Raw genomic sequence first — 21,702 nt, 5'->3', positions numbered from 1 at the left:
GTAATGTCCCACAAGCACATATAGAGAGAGGACTTATTGTAAGTAAAGAAAGAAATCGAGTAGTTATATTGCTACTTGTGGAGAGAGAATTTGATAACTTCCTCAAAGAAAACAATTCAACAACCAAATGTATATTCTTCCATCTTAATCTTAAGAAACCAAAAATTATGGCAATTAAAACTATAATGATGATGCTCTTTTAATATTATTTTATCTTTTCCACTTTCAATAGGCATGCCTACCCAAATCCTAACTTTCGATATTTGTTTTACTTGTGTACTCACGAGATGTGTCTCAAATGGAACTATCAAACTAAAACTTACACTATTTTCTTCTCAATAAAACTTACACTATTTTCTTCTCAATACAGTAATTGTCGCAAACCCTATGTAAATAATTTAACAGCGGTCTAGATCTAAAAGATATAATAATGATTATTGCTCATGGATTTTATTAACAAAGAAAATAAATGAAATAATGATGATACATTACATAAAAAACTTAATATATAGCCCATAATAAGGACATTTGGTTTAGTGGAATGATTTTTCTTTTGGGTGCAAGAGGTTTCGAGTTCGATTCTCTAAATGCCCTGGGAAAGAAAAAAAAAGCACTAAAATAATTATAAGGCCTAACCCAACCCAAAGGAATTTGTGGCAAATGCATGCACAATTTATGTAAATTTCATGTATTGAGGCACAGCAACTAAGAACTATAGACTTGCTATAAAGGCATTTGGTCTAGTGGTGTATGATTATTGTTTCGGGTGTGAGAGGTCTCAAGTATATTGTATCAAAATGAATTATGCAAGAAGTTTCAAAGAGCCATAGGTTCGAACCACACAAAATGAAAAAAAAAAAAATCTCCTTTTCTTTCTATCACATAGAATTGTCATTCTTTTGTCTTTTAAAATCCCTTACCTTATCAATCATCAGGCAAGTTTATGAAAAAGAAATTTCACGAGTGTGACTTAGATATCCTTTCTTTGTGATATCAGTCATGCTATTTGAATAGCCTGAAGTCATCATAGCCTCTCCACCGGTTCCGAAGACTCCTTCGGCATCAATGTGCTCCAATGAAAGAGATCAGATCATTTCCAGAACCGGAACCGGGCACAAAACGCTGAGGTAGAAAGTCAAAAGCGAGCTCTTTTCGTGTATACGCAATCTCGAAGCCCAATTATCTCACAGACTGTCTCCTCAACCCTTGCGAGTATGAGTGCTTGGTAAGAGAGAATGTCGAATGAGAAAGACATTCGATTACGGCAACATTCGCAACTACCAAAGTGCACTAAACCTAGTAGAGATCTTCGACCTAACGATAATGGAACTTCAAGCCCATTTAATCAATCCGCTTTGTACCTTATTGTTGACCGAACCGGTTGCACGCCAGGCCCAAATTCTCTCTCAGTCACTCGGAGACGAAGGTAAGATAAGATCTAAAGTTTGCGAATCGAAGAGAAAATGGATGTGAGTTATACACGCGTTCATTTTCAAAAGCTTCACTTGGCTACGGTACTTTATTCAGGATGTGCAACATTATGGTCATCTCTCAGCCGTGTATAGAGAATTCCTTGATCATTTCCTTGGCGGATAACACAAATGAAATCAATTCCCTGACCGCCCATCTTATGAGCCCATTCTTGTCTTGTTGGTTTGTTGTACTATTCTATACCTCTCTCGATTGATCGAAAGACGTTCGACAGCTAGGAGGGCCTATCGTGAGGGAACTATCCTTTTCATGGTAGGCAAAGTTAAAGAGGGAGATGCGTATGTCCACGGTAATCAAGATAGAGCGACTCCTTCTTTAAAAGCGGTTGGTTTTATCGAAACTTTTAAATTCGCTTTCGTAAATGAAAAAATAGAAGCCCTTGGTTTGGCCGATGTCGATTCATATGGAAATGTGAACTCGACTCAGGATGAGGATTCCGCTTTTCATACTACTGCTATGAGCTGAAAGAGNAGGTCCCAAACGTCGACGACGAGACAAGTAGCCCCCTTGGACTCTTTGTTAAGAAATACTTGTAGAAATCGCTTGGATTTTCATATGAACCCTAAACCAAGTATGAATTAAGAATATATGAAAAAAACCCACCATCTGAGCTCCGTTTCATATGAACCCTAAACCAAGTATGAATTAAGAATATATGAAAAAAACCCACCATCTGAGCTCCGTTGTCTATTAAATTTTAATACTGAGCATTTATAGCATGTTGAGGTTAGATATGAAATTTGGTTGTCATTGGATAAGGATAAGTAGGTAAACCAAGAAACGGTGTAAAATGACCTTAAGGGGTAAAAACTATATTATTTCAAACCCTCCATTGTTGCTTCTACTTTGCATGAAAATGCTTCCACTAAATCATGTTACTAACTAGTTGGTTTGGTTCGGTTCAATTCTTGGGTCCACTAGATTGAATTGACCTATCTCAATTAAACTCTTGATAATATAAAAATCATAAGTTTCTTAAATTAGGTTAACTTAAAAGTTTAGCCCCTAATTTTTTTTTAGAATGTTTAGCTTTGTGTCTAGTTGATCTCTAGATGCTTAAAAGTATCTGATAAAACTTCTATGCAAGTAACTTTTCTATATAAGTGATGTAAGACTTCCGGTTTATTATTAAGGAATTTTAAAGGAGTGATTTGATATATCATAGAGGACAAAAGATTTATTTGTTTCAAATATCTTATGTTGACCATTCTTTTTTTGTCAAGTATTTTGAATATTATCATTGTGAATTACTAATGTCGATTGAATATCATTAATAACAATATCCCAAAACTCGGGTAAAGATGACATCAAAATTAATACTTTAATTTCATCTTCAAAATTTATTTCTACTTAACTAGTTGACTTATAATCATAATAGTCACCATACACAAATGTTTACAACCTTAAAAGGTAAATTTGTAAGGAGTACACGAGAAAAGGGATTGGTCAAAGTCAACATTTGTTGGTTAGCATGGTACCATGAAAACTTGTTTATTTCTTTGAAATGTTTGAGTTTACAATTTACACGTTTTCATTTAGAAATGAAGCAAAATTAGTCTGGTTGTCAAATGTTGTCACGCTTAAAACTACCATAAAGGTATAATCGACCTATTATCCTTCCACCAATAGGAGCAAAAGGCAACGTTACTAAGTGAAACTAGTTTCATGTCATTTATTCAACAACGGTTCCTTCACCCAAGACCCATGGCCCAACTCCCAACATGGAAGGGATAATCTAGAGAATCATTCCAAGAACCCTAACGGATGAGTTACAAACTCACATTATCTAGCTCGACAACAAACAATGTCGCCGGCAAACTTATGAAGACTACATGAAATTATGAATATATTAATGTTTGATTTTTTTAATTTACCGATTTTTAAAATGTTAAATTATGTAAAATTACTAGAAAATAAGAATATTTTAGAGAGCTTTTCCTTTTTATTTAAGATTTTGATATTCAAAAAGCTAAAAAACAAGGAGATGAAATATTAATGATATTAATGGGTCATAGGTTGAAGAAGAGGAGTGAGTGAAAATAAAAAGGGAGATGATTTATGCAACTCACTAATAGTTAGAACCTTATTTTAGAATGTTAAGGGCATTAGTTTTGAAAGTTCATGAATATTTTTGGTACTAGTGTTTTTGTCAATATAAGAATGCAACTTATATTAAAATTCATACTAAAAGATTACTTTTTTATGTTTATATCACGAGCCATTTACGAAGCAAGTTAAAAGAGGTTGAACACAAAGTAAAATGTTTTCTCGAAATAAAAAAAGAATTAAAATATAATAAACATAATATTTACATTATATTCAAAATAGAGTTTATAGGTTCATAGTACAAAATAAGGGAAAGGTTAAAAAAAAATCATTTTAAAACATCAAAAATAGTTTTGGTGGGTGTTGTTGGTCTAGGGCAACTACTCTTAGTTACATAAAAAAGATGGAGTGAGTACAAGACTCGGTAAGTGGGTGCACACGGTTCTTGTCCGAGAATAGTGGCCCTTAGGTTCTAAGGGCATGGTTCTATGTGGTGGACTTTGGAATAAGGTTTGGAATCGGTAATTATTCTTATTTCTTTTCCTTTAGACACTCGGTGGTTCGGAGCAAATCGAACAAAGTGTTCGTCCAAAATTTTTAAAAGGGCCCAACCAGATTCGAACTGGTAACCTCTTGATCTGCAGTCAAATGCTCTACCACTGAGCTATGAACCCATTTTATATGATTTTAGCCTTAGTGACCCCTTCTACCAAGTGTCAGTCGACAGATAGAAAGGCCAAAAAGATAATTCAAACATAGTTCATCTACAAACTACCCAAAGCTATTAAATACAAATTGAAGAAAATATGAAATAACATAAATAATCTTAAATGTAATTCAACTCCCGAAGATAAAAAGTCTTCAAATTACATTCCAATGTCAAGTGATATTTTATTACAACTCAATTCTTTTCTTGATTTATAGTAATTGAACTTAAAAGTATGACAAATACGCTGGATTTATTTTAAATTTCCTTTAAAATTGTTGTGCACTAAGTACAATGGAAATAATATATATATATTTTTTTTACTGTTTTGTAATTTGTATGGTATTATTAGAGGCTTTTGAATGAAATATGATAATTGATTCTCGGTCCACTTTGACAATTTTAGATACCTCCATATCCAATATTTGATGCATCACGTTTCACTATGAGATCTGCCCTTGGGTCAATAAGACTTAAGTCTAGAGTTTATTTGACTAATGATTTGATTTTTTTGGGTTGTAGAGATATCCTTTACAAATCAAGACTTTNACTCGACTCAGGATGAGGATTCCGCTTTTCATACTACTGCTATGAGCTGAAAGAGCTGGTACGCTATCTCGCTAAACGAAAAGAAAAAGCACATACGGGTTGACCTCATTACAAGTGGTGGGGGCTAACCAAAGAAGATCAGTCGAACTAGGTTAGGACCCTTGATCTGGTTCAGCTAGGTTCTTCCATGTGAGAATGTATGTGTATCCGTATCTTCTTTTTGTTTATACGTTTGGAGAAACCTGCTAAGCCCGCCTTTCTTACCTAGTGTGATTCAATCGTTCAGCTCAAACTTTCCTCTCGTGCGACGGAAAAAGTAGGAGTACGACTACCTTTTCCTTTTCTTGCCCGAGCCAAGGGATCATTCAATTTCTACCAAAAAGTTCGTTATCTATTATTTGCCATAATCGAATGTATTTCTCATTTCATGTTAGATCCTCCAAGAGCTTCCTAGTCCGTAGTAGACAAAACCTTGGACTTCTATTGGACTTATAGCATTGCCTGGTGAGCTCGCCGTTGAGGGTTGGCCTTACAGGAGATCGAGCAACCTTTCTTTCCTTGCCTGGTATGCTTTCCCGCTTATCGTGTAACTAGCCAACTAGCCAAAGAGAGAGGGAGAGGGATCATGTCAATCAATTCGTATGTGCATTTTGTCCATCCTGTACTTGTCTGCTTAGCTTTCTTAGCCAACATCTCTGATTTCCCCCGAACCAAGAGGTTCACTTATCCATACCCAACAGTCACACTTTCAGTTGAAAGACTGATTTTTTTTCATAAAGTTGGTTCCAAGATAGAGAAAGAATGAAGCTGCTTAAAGGGACGGTTACGCGATATGTCTTTTCATACTCACCTTTTCTTTAACCCTGCTATCAACCGAGCCATTCTCGTTTGTTGCTTTAAGGGGTCTCCCCATTGTAGATTACTCGGATTGGTTCTCACATCCCTGTGCCAAAAAGTATGGGCGAGTTTGGTTTGAGTGTTCATCGATTGGGTGGATTCATATGCTCTGGAGGGGTGAGACGAGGTGTAGCGCATCTGTTTTGGGTATGTTGTCCGCTAAAGGTTTTAGGAAAGGGGTACAAATTTTCTACAAAAAAACGAACCAAAATCCTTCTTCCTTGCACGACTCACTCCTATCACGTTTAGAAGAAATATTTTAGAAAACGTGAGCGAGGAAATACGTTAAAAACAATTTCAAATAGAGCAATGTTATAAGCTAAAAGTGAGGAAATAGGGTCTTGAAACCCCTAGAATCGGCTACCCAATAAGAAATCCTTTGTTTTATCTCCAACGATAAATCAGATTTTGCATGAACTTTGGAAGCGAATATCTTAGGTTACGATCCACGAGAAGGTATCAAATAAATCCATAGCCCTTTCTTGTAACATCCATCTTTAAGTTTCACGAAGAAATCAAGGAGAGAAACGCTGTAAATGTGGCTGTACAAGCCGAGTTTCAGATGGCGGCAATGCGAAAAATGCGCATCTTCTTCCTGTTTAGAGGAAGAAAACGATAATATGGCCAGTTCAATTGAACTGTCCAAGTCAACTCAAAATTTGACCTTTTCTCGAATTTTCTCAATTTTAACCCCATTCTAGACCGATTCTAGTAAAAAACATTATAGTTTCATAAACTAGACACAATAAGGAGTATGTGGAAGGAAATTTGAAGTAATTCAGATACTGGAAGCTCAAGAATGGAGGTCCCAAACGTCGATGACGAGACAAGTAGCCCCCTTGGACTCTTTGTTAAGAAATACTTGTAGAAATCGCTTGGATTTTCATATGAACCCTAAACCAAGTATGAATTAAGAATATATGAAAAAAAAACCCACTATCTGAGCTCCGTTGTCTATTAAATTTTAATACTGAGCATTTATAGCATGTTGAGGTTAGATATGAAATTTGGTGGTCATTGGATAAGGATAAGTAGGTAAACCAAGAAACGGTGTAAAATGACCTTAAGGGGTAAAAACTATATTATTTCAAACACTCCATTGTTGCTTCTACTTTGCATGAAAATGCTTCCACTAAATCATGTTACTAACTAGTTGGTTTGGTTCGGTTACATTCTTGGGTCCACTAGATTGAATTGACCTAGCTCAATTAAACTCTTGATAATATAAAAATCATAAGTTTCTTAAATTACGTTAACTTAAAAGTTTAGCCCCTAATTTTTTTTTAGAATGTTTAGCTTTGTGTCTAGTTGATCTCTAGATGCTTAAAAGTATCTAATAAAACTTCTATGCAAGGAACTTTTCTGTATAAGTGATGTAAGACTTCCGGTTTATTATTAAGGAATTTTAAAGGAGTGATTTGATATATCATAGAGGACAAAAGATTTATTTGTTTCAAATATCTTATGTTGACCATTATTTTTTTGTCAAGTATTTTGAATATTATCATTGTGAATTACTAATGTCGATTGAATATCATTAATAACAATATCCCAAAACTCGGGTAAAGATGACATCAAAATTAGTACTTTAATTTCATCTTCAAAATTTATTTCTACTTAACTAGTTGACTTATAATCATAATAGTCACCCATACACAAATGTTTACAACCTTAAAAGGTAAATTTGTAAGGAGTACACGAGAAAAGTGCTTAAAATAGTTTCAAAATATAGAAAAAAAATATATAGGGATTGGTCAAAGTCAACATTTGTTTTCTCGTTAGCATGGTACCATCAAAACTTGTTTATTTCTTTGAAATGTTTGAGTTTACAATTTACACGTTTTCATTTAGAAATGAAGCAAAATTAGTCTGGTTGTCAAATGTTGTCACGCTTAAAACTACCATAAAGGTATAATCGACCTATTATCCTTCCACCAATAGGAGCAAAAGGCAACATTACTAAGTGAAACTAGTTTCATGTCATTTATTCAACAACGGTTCCTTCACCCAAGACCCATGGCCCAACTCCCAACATGGAAGGGATAATCTAGAGAATCATTCCAAGAACCCTAACGGATGAGTTACAAACTCACATTATCAAGCTCGACAACAAACAATGTCGCCGGCAAACTTATGAAGACTACATGAAATTATGAATATATTAATGTTTGATTTTTTTAATTTACCGATTTTTAAAAAGTTAAATTATGTAAAATTATTGGAAAATAAGAATATTTTAGAGAGCTTTTCCTTTTTATTTAAGATTTTGATATTCAAAAAGCTAAAAAACAAGGAGATGAAATATTAATGATATTAATGGGTCATAGGTTGAATAAGAGGAGTGAGTGAAAATAAAAAGGGAGATGATTTATGCAACTCACTAATAGTTAGAACCTTATTTTAGAATGTTAAGGGCATTAGTTTTGAAAGTTCATGAATATTTTTGGTACTAGTGGTTTTGTCAATATAAGAATGCAACTTATATTAAAATTCATACTAAAAAATTACTTTTTTATGTTTATGTCACGAGCCATTTCCGAAGCAAGTTAAAAGAGGTTGAACACAAAGTAAAATGTTTTCTCGAAATAAAAAAAGAATTAAAATATAATAAACATAATATTTACATTATATTCAAAATAGAGTTTATAGGTTCATAGTACAAAATAAGGGAAAGGTTAAAAAAAAATCATTTTAAAACATCAAAAATAGTTTTGGTGGGTGTTGTTGGTCTAGGGCAACTACTCTTAGTTACATGAAAAAGATGGAGTGAGTACAAGACTCGGTAAGTGGGTGCACACGGTTCTTGTCCGAGAATAGTGGCCCTTAGGTTCTAAGGGCATGGTTCTATGTGGTGAAGGACTTTGGAATAAGGTTTGGAATCGGTAATTATTCTTATTTCTTTTCCTTTAGACACTCGGTCGTTCGGAGCAAATCGAACAAAGTGTTCGTCCAAAATTTTTTAAAGGGCCCAACCAGATTCGAACTGGTGACCTCTTGATCTGCAGTCAAATGCTCTGCCACTGAGCTATGAACCCATTTTATATGATTTTAGCCTTAGTGACCCCTTCTACCAAGTGTCAGTCCAAAAGTGTAAAACGTGTCTGTCGAAAATAGAAAGGCCAAAAAGATAATTCAAATATAGTTCATCTACAAACTACCCAAAGCTATTAAATACAAATTGAAGAAAATATGAAATAACATAAATAATCTTAAATGTAATTCAACTCCCGAAGATAAAAAGTCTTCAAATTACATTCCAATGTCAAGTGATATTTTATTACAACTCAATTCTTTTCTTGATTTATAGTAATTGAACACAAAAGTATGACAAATACGCTGGATTTATTTTAAATTTCCTTTAAAATTGTTGTGCACGGAGTACAATGGAAATAATATATATTTTTTTTTTTTTACTGTTTTTGTAATTTGTATGGTATTATTAGAGGCTTTTGAATGAAATATGATAATTGATTCTCGGTCCTCTTTGACAATTTTAGATACCTCCATATCCGATATTTGATGCAATCACGTTTCACTATGAGATCTACCCTTGGGTCAATAAGACTTAAGTCTAGAGTTTATTTGACTAATGATTTGATTTTTTTCGGTTGTAGAGATATCCTTTACAAATCAAGACTTTGTATTATTTTCAAGACACTCATCAAGACATTTGTAAATATGCGTGAGATCTTGAAGGATTTAAGACACATAATTGAGAGAACCTAATTTTTTTTTGAAGTTGCCTTTTCTAGGATACGTCATCACGAAAGTTTGAGACAAACTCAATGGACCATTGAATGGGTTTTATAAGGCTCAAATAAATTTAAAATCCAAGAAAGCGGATCTGAGTTTGATATTATTTGATTTTGGGTATGGACACAACTAACTGATTTCTTTTGATTGCATTAATGAATGTATGTAGATGTTTAAAGTGTTCATCTTAATGGTTTTAGAAAATATCAACACATCATCAATATAAACTATTGATATTTTTTGAAAGAATTGAAAATATCATTCATAATCATCTGAAATTCGGATGGAGTGTTTTTTAGCCTAAATCGCATGACGTTCCTCTTATATTTTCTAAACTGGACATTTAATGCTATTTTATATTTGTTCTTTTAGGAAATTAGAATTTTTCGAAATCCCAATTTCATATCGAATGTTTTCTAAATTCTTTTTATCAAATATTTTTTTATTTGGTTTGGATATCTTATTTATTCTAAAACCTTATTCAAAGATTTGTAGTTAATTACCAGTATCAGAATTTCTGGTTTCTTTTCAACATGTTGTTAACCTAAAATGTCAGACACCACCACATGCTCTTTGAAGACCTTATCAGCTTCCTCTGCAAAATATCACCTAAAATTTCAAAGTATTTAGTGTTTGATGCTTTTTGACTTAACGCTAGGGTTCTATTTACGGTGAACTTGTGATAATTTTTGTCAAATTATATATTTGAATACCTAATACATTAAGATATAACATCTTATTTAAATAATATTAAAATGTCGTAGAATATCATAATATATGTTTAATTAATATGAATCTCATTCAAATTTTAAATATATATTTTTATTTAATGTTTATGATACACATCAATTATTTTACTGTTTAACATATCAAATACCTTAATATGTTTTGATATTATACTTCAAGACTATAAGAACTTACTCAGAGGACTTGAGAGTTACGTTGGCCCACAATGCATCTCATGGACAATGCAAAACTATGGTGGTGCTCGAAGGTGAGTTGTATAAAAAACTAGTCATGCACCAAAAAATCATGGGAAGACCATTGATGGAATTGAAGCAATCGACGCTCCCCTGGATGGGTTTCCAATCAAAGACCTAATGTTTTATGTTGACTCTTTTGAAGAAAGAGACACATGATCGATGAACAAGAAATGTGGCGGTAGCTCTGAGAACTCTATTACACTCATAAAAAAATGTGTCGAAGAGTTAGACATTACACGGAAGATCTTGCTTTCATCAAGGAGACCCGAGTTTGATTCTCGACAATGAAATTTTATTTTCTTATTTCTTTTATTTTATAGTTTCATATTTAAACTTTACCTAGGTTTTAAGAAGCATTATAATGGATGAGTTCAATAGTATCTTAAAATCAAAAGACTCTTATGAACTTGGTTTGAGAGTCACTATAATGATCCAGTTATCTTAGATTAAAAAGACTTTTATGAACTTTGAACCCTTAATAGGGTTATGTCATAGATATTTGGTTCAATTTTAACAAGTGAGGTTGAGGTGATTCAAATGGTTAATGTGATAATCCGGTCATTTTCAAGGTCTCTTTTGTTAAACGCCATCATGGCTGAGATGACTGAGATGAGCACCCAAGTGAGTTTGACAAGGAGGGTCGTAGAGAACCCCACCCCAAGCCAAGCTCATTTTGAGCTTAACAAACTTAAAATCCAAAAACACAAACCCTTAAATGTGAACTCGGATTCTAAGGAATTAAAAAACTTTATTTTTGACGTAGAACAATACTTGAAGGTTACACGAACTTGCTCGTAGGACCTAAGAGTTACGTTGGCCACAATGCATCTCATGGACGATGGCGCTCGAAGGTGGATGATATAAAAAATGGGTCATGCACCATAAACTCATGGGAAGACCGTTGATGGAATCGATGCAATCGACGTTCCCCTGGATGGGTTGCAAATTAAAGACATGAGGTTTGATGTTGACTCTTTTGAATAAAAAACCAATAATTGAACACCTCAAAAGGTCGCGGTAGCTCTAAGAACTCTATCATACGACCTGAGAGTTGAAGGCTACAAGAACTTTCTCATACGACCTGAGAGTTGAAGGCTACAAGAACTTTCTCATACGACCTGAGAGTTACGTTAGCCGCAATGCATCTCATGGACGATGCAACACTATGATAGTGCTCGAACGTGAATGGTATATAAAATGGGTCATGCACTCATGGGAAGATCGTTGATGGAATCGATGCAATCAATGCTCCCTGGATGGGTTGCCAATCAAAGACCTAACATTTGATGTTGACTCTTCTGAAGAAAGAGCCACATAATCGAACAGCTCGAAGCATCCTGGTAGCTCTGAGAACTCTAACACACACAAGGAAGGACGTGTCGAAGAGTTAGACATTAAGCAAAAGATCATGTTAAAACTCTTCAGCGATCTGACAAAAGACTTCAGGACATTCTCACCAAAAATCCATTGTCATCTAGCGGTTAGGATATCTGGCTTTCATTGAGGATACTTGGGTTTGATTCCTGTCAATGAAATATTATTTTTCTTATTTCATTTTATTTTACAGGTTCTATCTTAGATTAAAAAGACTCTTATGAACTTGGTACCTTTGTTAGAGTTATGTTATAGATATTTGGTTCAATTTCAACAAGTGGGGTTGAGGTGATTCAATTGGTTAATGCGATAATCTAGTCGTTTTCGAGGTCTCTCTTGTTGAACGACATCATGGTTGAGATGAGCAGGTGATTCAAATGGTTAATGCGATAATCCAGTCGTTTTCACGGTCTCTCTTGTTGAACGACATCATGGTTGAGATGAGCACCCGAGTGAGTTTGACAAGTTGGGCTGTAGAGAACCACAGCTCAAGCCAAGTTCATGTGGCCTTAAAAAACTTAAAATCCAATAACACAACCCCTTAAATGGAAACCGGGATGCTAAGGAATTAAAAAGATTTATTTTTGACGTAGAACAATACTCGAAGATTACTGGAACTTGCTCATAGAACCTAAGAGTTACGTTGGTCGCAATGCATCTCATGGACGATGCAAAACTATGGTGGCGCTCGAAGGTGAATGGTAAAAAAAAGGGTCATGCACCATAAAATCATGGGAAGACTATTGATGGAATCAATGCAATCGACGCTCCTCTAGATGGGTTGCCAATCAAGGACTCGATGTTTGATGTTGATCCTTTTGAATAAAGCGCCAAACGATCGAACAGCTCGAATAGTCTCAGTAACTCTGAGAATTCTATCACACACATGAAAGGACGTGTCGAAGAGTTAGACATTACCCAAAATTCATTGTTGTCCTACGGTTTGTATATTTTGCTTTCACAAAGGAGATTCTGGTTTAATTCTCTGAAATTGAATATTATTTTCTTATTTCTTTTTATTTTATAGTTTCATCTTTTGTCACCAATTATATTTAAAGTTTGCCTAAGTTTGAGAGGCACTTTAATGGTCAAGTTCAATAGTATCTTAGATTAAAAAGACTTTTATGAACATCGTACCTATGTTAGTGTTATGTTATAGATATTTGTTTCAATTTCAACAAGTGGGGTTGAGGTGATTCAAATGGTTAATGCGATAATCCGGCTATTTTTTAGGTCTCTCTTGTGAAACGCCATCATGGTTGAGATGAGCACCCGAGTGAGTTTGACAAGGAGACTCGAATTTAAACTTTACCTACGTTTGAGAGGCACTATAATGGTCAAGTTCAATGGTATTTTAGATTAAAAAAAAACCTTTTATGAACTTTGTACCTTTGTTAGTGTTACTTTGTACCTTTGTTTGTATTACTTTGTACGTTTGTTAGTGCTATGTTATAGACATTTGGTCAAGTTCAACAAGTGGGGTTAAGGTGATTCAAATGGTTAATGTCACTTTATTTGATTCAAATTGTTAATGTGATAATCTAGTTGAACAGTTACCAGTTATTTCTAAGGTCTCTCTTATTGAACGCCAACAAGGCTGAAATGATTGAGATGAGCACCCGAGTGAGTTTGACAAATTGAAATAAAATCAAATAAAATCACTCAAACAAATCAATAAAATTGAAAAAAAAACTAGCCTTTTGACACTTCCTTCAACTCGAAGCGGCGGTAAACCAAGGATTCCTTCGCACAAGACCCATGATCCAACTCCCAACATGGAAATGATAAGTTATAGAATCATTCCAAGAACCTCAATGGATGGGTTACAAACTCACATTACCAATCTCGACAACTGGATGTGTCACCATCGTTAGAAGAACGACCGCATCAGAGCAAGTCATGGGGATAGAAGATCCCGTTGAAGGATGATAGACCAACCGTAATCTTCAGCCCAACGAGCCAAGCTTTTGTAGAAGCAAGAACCCTTGTATTAAAGAAATTAACACCTTCTTATACAAAATTTGGATAAACCAAGATATAAAGCTAGAATTAGATTATGAGATCCAAGAGTGAGAAGCAAGATTTGAAAACTTTTTCTAAATTGAGTCACTTCACAATCGAACTTGATCAAGGCTTTATTGAATAACTCAGATGCAGGTCCTCTTAGCTTAAGAGATCAATTTCATTGATCACAAATATGTTTTTACATAATAATTTGTGGGTATTTATAGTCTCCTCACAAAAAAAGTTAGTGCCCGTTATTTAATCTCGATCCTTTAAATCTCCACAGAAGACGAAGTCAATTTGAGCATTACAAACTTTATGAAACTAAAATAATAAATAAATTTTTCTAACCACTCATGAAATGATGCTTGCAACTTCATCCGCTACTTCAACCTTGCAAATATTTACTTTTGAATCTCCAAAAGATCTTGACTCAAACGAATCAGCTTGTAACACATGAAATGACGGTTGAACCTAGCCTATCCAATTTTGTAGATGAAGTATGAATGCTTGTTGAATCTTCTTGGCCTTGGGTTGTGTAATAGGTTCAGTTGGAACACCGTGATTCTTATCATCATCTCCCTCTTCAAAAGGATTCGTCCTCGATTCAGAAAAATCATCACCTACATCAAAAGAACTCAACTCAGTAACATTGAAAGTAGAATGTACACCGTGATTCTTATCATCATCCCCCTTTTCAGGATTCGTCCTCGAATCAGAAAAATCATCACCTACATCAAAGGGACTCAACTTAGCAACATTGAAAGTAGAATGTATTGACAATTCTATAGGAAGATCAATTTTATTGTTCCATGCAATAAAATGAGTCATTTTACTAAATGTCTTACCGAGCATTTATAGTCAAATAAAGAATTAGGAATCCAAGCTATCTTTAGATCTACAGACAGCACTCCCAATTGAATTGAGCTATCTATACTTAACATTAAAATGAGAATTCATCAGTAAAATTATTTACGCTAATTCATTGAAATTTTAAAAAGAAATCATCTCTAAATTTAGATAAGATAGTAAGTTATACTACTTGAATCAGGTGTGGTGAAGGTCGAATAAACACGTGACCTTCAAATCTTCAATATTACTCTCTCCCCTGTAACATTGAAAATGAAAATTCAGAAATTTTAAAAAGAAATAATCACTAATTTTAGATTGAATATTCAGGTTATGCAAGTTAGTCAACTTGAATTAGGTTCCGTGAACGTGGATCAAACACGTGACTTTCAAATCTTCACTGATGCTAGGAATCCAAGCTATCTTTAGATCTACAGACAACACTCCCAATTGAATTGAGCTATCTATGCTTAACATTAAAATGAAAATTCATCAGTAAAATTATTTACGCTAATTCATTGAAATTTTAAAAAGAAATCATCTCTAAATTTAGATAAGATAGTAAGTTATACTACTTGAATCAGGTGTGGTGAAGGTCGAATAAACACGTGACCTTCAAATCTTCAATATTACTCTCTCCCCTGTAACATTGAAAATGAAAATTCGGAAATTTTAAAAAGAAATAATCACTAATTTTAGATTGAATATTCAGGTTATGCAAGTTAGTTAACTTGAATTAGGTTCCGTGAACGTGGATCAAACACGTGACTTTTAGATCTTCACTGATGCTCTCCAAACTGAGCTATCCCGCTAACATTAAAAATAAAAATTCATCGGTAAAGATAATTTCATTTTAGATTGAATAGTCAGGTTATGCAACTTAGTCAACTTGAACGTGGATCAAACCCGTGACCCCTTGAGATCTTTAGTGACTCTCTCCCACTCTCTCCCAACTAAGCTATCCCTTGTAACATTGAAAATGAAAATTCGAAAATTTTAAAAAGAAATAATCACTAATTTTAGATTGAATAGTCATGAGTCAAGTTATGTGACTTGAATCAGGTGCGGTGAACGTGGATCGAAGAACACGTGACCTTCAGATTTTCAATCTGACGCTCTCAAAACTGAGTTATCCTCAGTAATATTTGGAAAAAAAAATCATAAATAAAGGTATTTCCGCTAATTCATTATATTTTAAAAAGAAATAATCACTAATTTTAGATTGAATAAAGTTATGCAACTTAATGGACTTATGCAACGTAAACCAAGTGTAGTGAACGTGGATTAAACATGTAACCTTCAAATATTCAATCCCATCTGAGCTATCCTTTATAACATTAAAAATCAAAATTCATGTGTAAGGGTATTTTCGCTATTTCATTATTCATTGAAATTTTAAAAATAAATAATAACTAATTTTTTATTGAATAGTTAGCTTATGCAAATGGAAATAGGTGCGGTGAACGTGAAGATTAAAACATGAACTTTAAATCTTCAATCTAACGCTCTCTCAACTGAGCTATCCACACTAACATTAAAATGAAAATTCATCAGTAAAGGTATTTTCGCTAATTCATTTTAATTTTAAATATAAATAATCACTAATTTTTAATAAGATATTCAAGTTATCCAACTTGTATAAGGTGCGGTGAACTAGAACACGTTAGGTATTTCCGATAATACATTGAGATTTTAGAAAGGAATAATGACTAATTTTAGATTAAATAGACGGATTATGCAACTAAAATCAGGTGTGGTGAACATGGAGATCAAACACGTGACCTTCAAATCTTCAGTTTGACGTTCTCCCAATAGAGCTATCCCCGCTAATATTAAAAATGAAAATTCATAAGTAAAGGTACTTCCACTAATTCATTATATTTAAAAAATAAATAATCATTAATTTTAGATTGAATAAGCAAGTTATGTTTTTAGATTGTATGGTCGGGTAATAAACTTGTATCAGGTGCGTTGAACGTGGATAAAACACGTGTGACCTTCAAATCTTCTGTCTAACAATCTCCCAATTGAGCTACTCTTGCTAACATTAAAAATTAATATTCATCAACAAAGGTATTAGGTACGCTTCTGGAAATTCAACAAAAGGAAATAGTATTAGACCGAGATGCCAGATTTAGGGTATATGTGATGGATTTTGCAGAAAGCTGAGATAAGTACCTACCCCTTATGAAATTCGCTTATAATAATAGTTGCCAAGCCACCATATAAATGGCCACATACTAGGTTCTCTATGGACGAAGATTTTGATCCCCTATCTTTTGGGAAGAAGGGCGGCAAACGATAACTATTGGGCCAGAGCTGGTGTAAATTACCAACACCGCAGTCCAGAAGATTAAAGCTAGGATACAAACCGCACAAAGCCGAGAGAAAAGCTATGTAGACCTAAGGTGCAAGGACATGGAATTGTAGGTAGGGGATCATATATTCCTAAAGGTAGCACCCCATGAGAGAGGTGCTCAGGTGGGGTAAAAAGGGGAAGCTAAGCCTTAGGTTTATCCGTCCCTTTGAGATATTAGAAAGGATTGGATCTGTGGCCTATAGAATCGGACAATGCCCAAATTTGTCTACAATACATAATATCTTTCATGTATCCATACTACAAAAGTATACCCTGGATCCTTCGCACGTACTGGCTCATGAAACTCTCTTCTTGAGAGATGACCTAACGTATAAAGAAAACCCGATTCTAATAATAGACAAGAAAGTCAAAAGATTGAGAAACAAGAAAATCGCTCTTGTTAAGGTCCTATTGGAAGAATCATAGAGTAGAAGAAGCCACTTGGGAAACAGAAGGCAAATAAGAACCTTGTACTCTGACCTATTTTAGAATAAGTAGTTTCGATGACCGAAAGTTTTCAAAGGAGAGGAGAATTCGCAACACTCAAGATCTCCATAAGAGACAGTGTATAATCCCTTCTAGGTTGTATCTAGATGCAAAGAACAGTAGAATTGAAAAAACATTGAGAAAATGGTACTTTTTCTAATTTTTATAAACTTCGTGAATCATTAAATTTTTTTATAGAATAATAATTACAAGGTGCTTAAAAAAGGAAGGCTACGATCGGAGAAGACTTTTCTGTTAGAAGATTCAGACAAATAAAGAATCAAATTATAGAAATACTAATTCTAGATGTTTTAATGATAGTGAAAAATTCGTCTATAAATTATGAATTGGGGTTCATCACATTTGTGGGGTTCATCAAATTTGTGGGGTTTATTTTAGTTTGGTTAAACCAAATTTTGACACCTCAAAATTCCACTAACATGAATTTTTCCATTAAATAAAGTCAACATGTTGACTTTCTTCCTATTGATTTAATAATCAATTTGAATTATTAATTTCAAATTAAAGTAATATTAAATGATTAATTAAACTATTTAATTAATATTTAATATTAATTCAAATGACAATCCCAATTAATTCCGGCTCATATTTGATTAAGATATTAAATCTTATTTAAATATCTCTGATTCTCTCTTTTTGTTTAATTCGTAAATAAAACAAAAATGCGGTTAAATATATCGTATATATGTAGCGCAGTCTCTCTAATTTGAATTCGAAGACTTCGAACTCACTCGTCACACTGTTCTATGGTTTAGTTCAATATAAGCTAGCAGAGGGACCTAATGAACCTATACATCATGGGCTCCAACGATCCAAGATTAACCGGTTAAACTCATTAATCTTGTTAACCAACATTCGTTAACTACTAGGACATTTCACTATAGCCTAGTAGTTGCACTCCCCTCACTATAGATATATTTTTGTCCATTTGATATAACCATGATTAGTAAGTCGATCCTTCACAGGTTGTTCGTAACTAGAGCTGGGTCAATTTACCGTTTTACCCCTGAAGTTAATTCTTGTTTCTTATGTTTCACTGATCCTCTAATGAACAATTGGTTTGTGGTCTAACTAGTAAATCGGATCCCTCTCAGGTCAATGAGAGGGTGGGACCCCTTGTTCAAGACCTGAAGTCAGTATTTAAGGGAACTACCTCTCTTCTATCCCTAAAAGTGGGTAGGAGTGAATTTCATCTTGCACCCTACGTTCCTAGCCATTTACCCTCTTACCCCTAAAATGGGAGGCCTATTGAGTCGGCAAACTTGAGCCACTCTCACCCATGCAATTCTAAGGATAATTTCGAATAAACAGGAGTTCATGGTTAGCTCAGGATTCAGATCGAGTTACCTAGGTCATCAAATAAAAAGAAAATCAGTCTCAACAGTAAACGACATTATAAAGTGAGAGTAATTTTCTTCATGGTCTGATCTTATGCAATACTCATTACATAGGACACCCCCATTCACTTGTCTGCACATGTACAATTTAGTGATCAAATTGTTTATATCATATACAAAAGTGGGCCGCATCCATAGTGTCCCCAGAATAAGGTACTCAGTCTTATCCTTATATTATAGATCATTTTCACTATATACTTGAACTTGATCAACTCTTATGTCTCTACTTATAGTTCAAGTAATCATACTATAGCCCGAGTGTTCTTAGTTTATTGAAGTTAGATTAATGATCGTAAAGTTCACTTTATAAAATAACAATCTTTACTAAATAAACAACAATTATAACTTGATTGAAAATAGAATATGTTTTTGTTTACAAACTTGAGTTTTAGGACATAAACCCAACAAACTTCCACTTGGACTAAAACTCTAGTGGGGTTTTATAATGTATAGTAGAGAGAAAGACATAAATACAATAAACTAGGGAATCACATACTCATGCCTTTTCTCCCACTTGCCCTAGATTACATAACTCGTAGTCCTAGACTCACTAGGTGCCCTACATACACTTTAGCCGTGAGGGGCTCTGAAAATGGATCAGCAATGTTGTGCTCTGAAGCTATCTGTGTGACGATCATATGTCCTCGTTGCACAATCTCCCTTATGAGATGATATTTGTGCTCAATATGTTTTCCTCACTTATGACTTTTTGGTTCTTTTGAATTTGCAACTGCTCCACTGTTATCACAATAAAGAGTGACGGGAAGATGCATATTTGGAACGACTTCCAAATCATTTTAGAACTTCCTAAGCCATACAGATTCTTTCGCTGCTTCACAAGCAACGAAATGTGTTCATATAACACATGCGTTAGCAATTTGGATCTTAGGCACTTTTAGAACATCAATTATAGTAAATAACTATCATGTTCATAAGTATTAAAATTTAATGAGTTTGAATACTAACCTTTTGTACTTCAAATTCCTTTTTCCTCACGAACCGGTTTTGAACCACCACTAGTGTCTTCTCCACTATCCTCTGGCCTTAGAACGGGATTGTGAAATCCGGTGAGTGACTTAAACTTGGGAGAGAGTTTGTATATATGAAGAGAGTGTTTGTGAGAGGTTTTTCTCAAGGTTTTTCACCAACAAGAACCACCTTCCATGTACCATGATCACTCTATTTATAGAGTCATGTTTGCATGTTCATGCAAATTTGAGATCATTTTGACACTCAAAATTCCACTCAAATTTGTGGGATTTATTTGGCAAACATTCAAGTTTGGTTAAACCAAATTTTGACACTTGAAAATTTCATTAACGTGGATTTTTCCATTAAATGAAGTCAACATTTTGACTTTCTTCATTTTGATTCAACAATCAATTTGAATTATTAATTTCAAATTAAAGTAATATTAAATGATTAATTAAACTATTTAATTAATATTTAATATTAATTCAAATGTCAATCCCAATTTAATTCCGACATATATTTGATTAAGATATTTAAATCTTATTTAAATATCATAGATTCTCTCTTTTTGTTTAATTCGTAAATAAAACAAAAATGCTGTTAACCCATGACATTATGTATAAATCTAGGTTCATCAATAATCCATGTACCAAGTACCTAGAATTATGTGAATAACATGCTAAATAATTTGCTAGGATCCATACCCATAAGTAACCATTATCTGCCATTACGATGTGTACTAAAAGGCCCCTATTCCTCTTTAGGTAGGATGTCCTGCAATATGTATCATGAGCTGGATGTTATGATAGGCCTACCTTTCTTATCAGCTAAACGAGATGTCCTGCACCACGATTTACCAGTAGGATTACATGATTATGACGACACCACTCATGTGTTCATGGGAAGAAAATGGAAGGTTATTTTAGGGGAAGGTTTTCAGGATCAGTATATGATACATGACACGATGACCTCTTAGTTCTAAGATCCTGAAAACATAACAATAAGTAATATCCTAGCTTAAGGTCGCGGTTAAGAACCTACTAGTAGACTACTTACTAAGTATTACTCACTCCATGTTTATCATTTTTTTTTTCAAGTAACTAAGAGTTGGCCATGGATGAGAGCAGATTTTGGAGTGTGGGCCATGGACTAACCTCTGTTTTTAAAATAGTATTTTTTTTTCTTCTTTTGAGTCTCCTTCTTATTTTGTGTTTATAACGAGTTTGTATATGTAACACCCCAAACATGAAGAAAATGAGATCCCGTAAGAATAAGCCACTCATGAAAGACCCAAATGACAGAAAGAAAACAAAATTAATGTTTTAAGCAAGAACAAGGGACTTAGTCAATTGAGTACCCTAACAAGTGATTTCAAGGATTGGAAACGAAAAAGTAAATGAAAAGGGCAAAAAAGTCATTTTATCAATTATCAAAAATCTTTCCCTATTTGTAATTCCTTATCTAGAAGGAATCTCAAGATTAAAAAATAAGGGGGAAATGAACAAAAAGCAATGAGAAATTTGTAGAAAAATTATGGATTTTTCGAGAAAAATAATAATAAAATATTCAAAAATTGGAAAATTACCAAAATATCCCTGAAAGAATGGATAATTAGAGAAATGCCACTCTAATTAGAATCAGAGCATCTACCGTGACCATCCGAGCAAAATCCTTCAAACTCAAATCTCAATCGTTGGATCTCCTCCAAAATTTGATATGATCTCAATGAACACGCACGGATCATCACATCCAACGACTAGTATTCAAAGCCAAGGTCGGTAAGGCTATGATCGGAGTTGATATCTCCGAAAAATT

The 21,702-nt window shown here is 33.9% G+C and overlaps 2 non-coding genes across 2 annotated transcripts; both read right to left on the bottom strand.

Moving 5' to 3' along the window:
• Nucleotides 1-4,139: 4,139 nt before the first annotated feature.
• On the bottom strand, nucleotides 4,140-4,211 carry TRNAC-GCA. The gene has a single exon. It is a non-coding gene; the product is annotated as a tRNA-Cys (tRNA).
• Nucleotides 4,212-8,652: 4,441 nt separating this feature from the next.
• Nucleotides 8,653-8,724, bottom strand: TRNAC-GCA. The gene has a single exon. It is a non-coding gene; the product is annotated as a tRNA-Cys (tRNA).
• Nucleotides 8,725-21,702: the final 12,978 nt, after the last annotated feature.

This window comes from Cucurbita maxima, unplaced genomic scaffold (assembly GCF_002738345.1).
Source record: "Cucurbita maxima cultivar Rimu unplaced genomic scaffold, Cmax_1.0 Cma_Scf00260, whole genome shotgun sequence".
NCBI classification, from domain to species: domain Eukaryota; kingdom Viridiplantae; phylum Streptophyta; class Magnoliopsida; order Cucurbitales; family Cucurbitaceae; genus Cucurbita; species Cucurbita maxima.
This window is presented reverse-complemented; position numbering and strand designations above follow the sequence as displayed.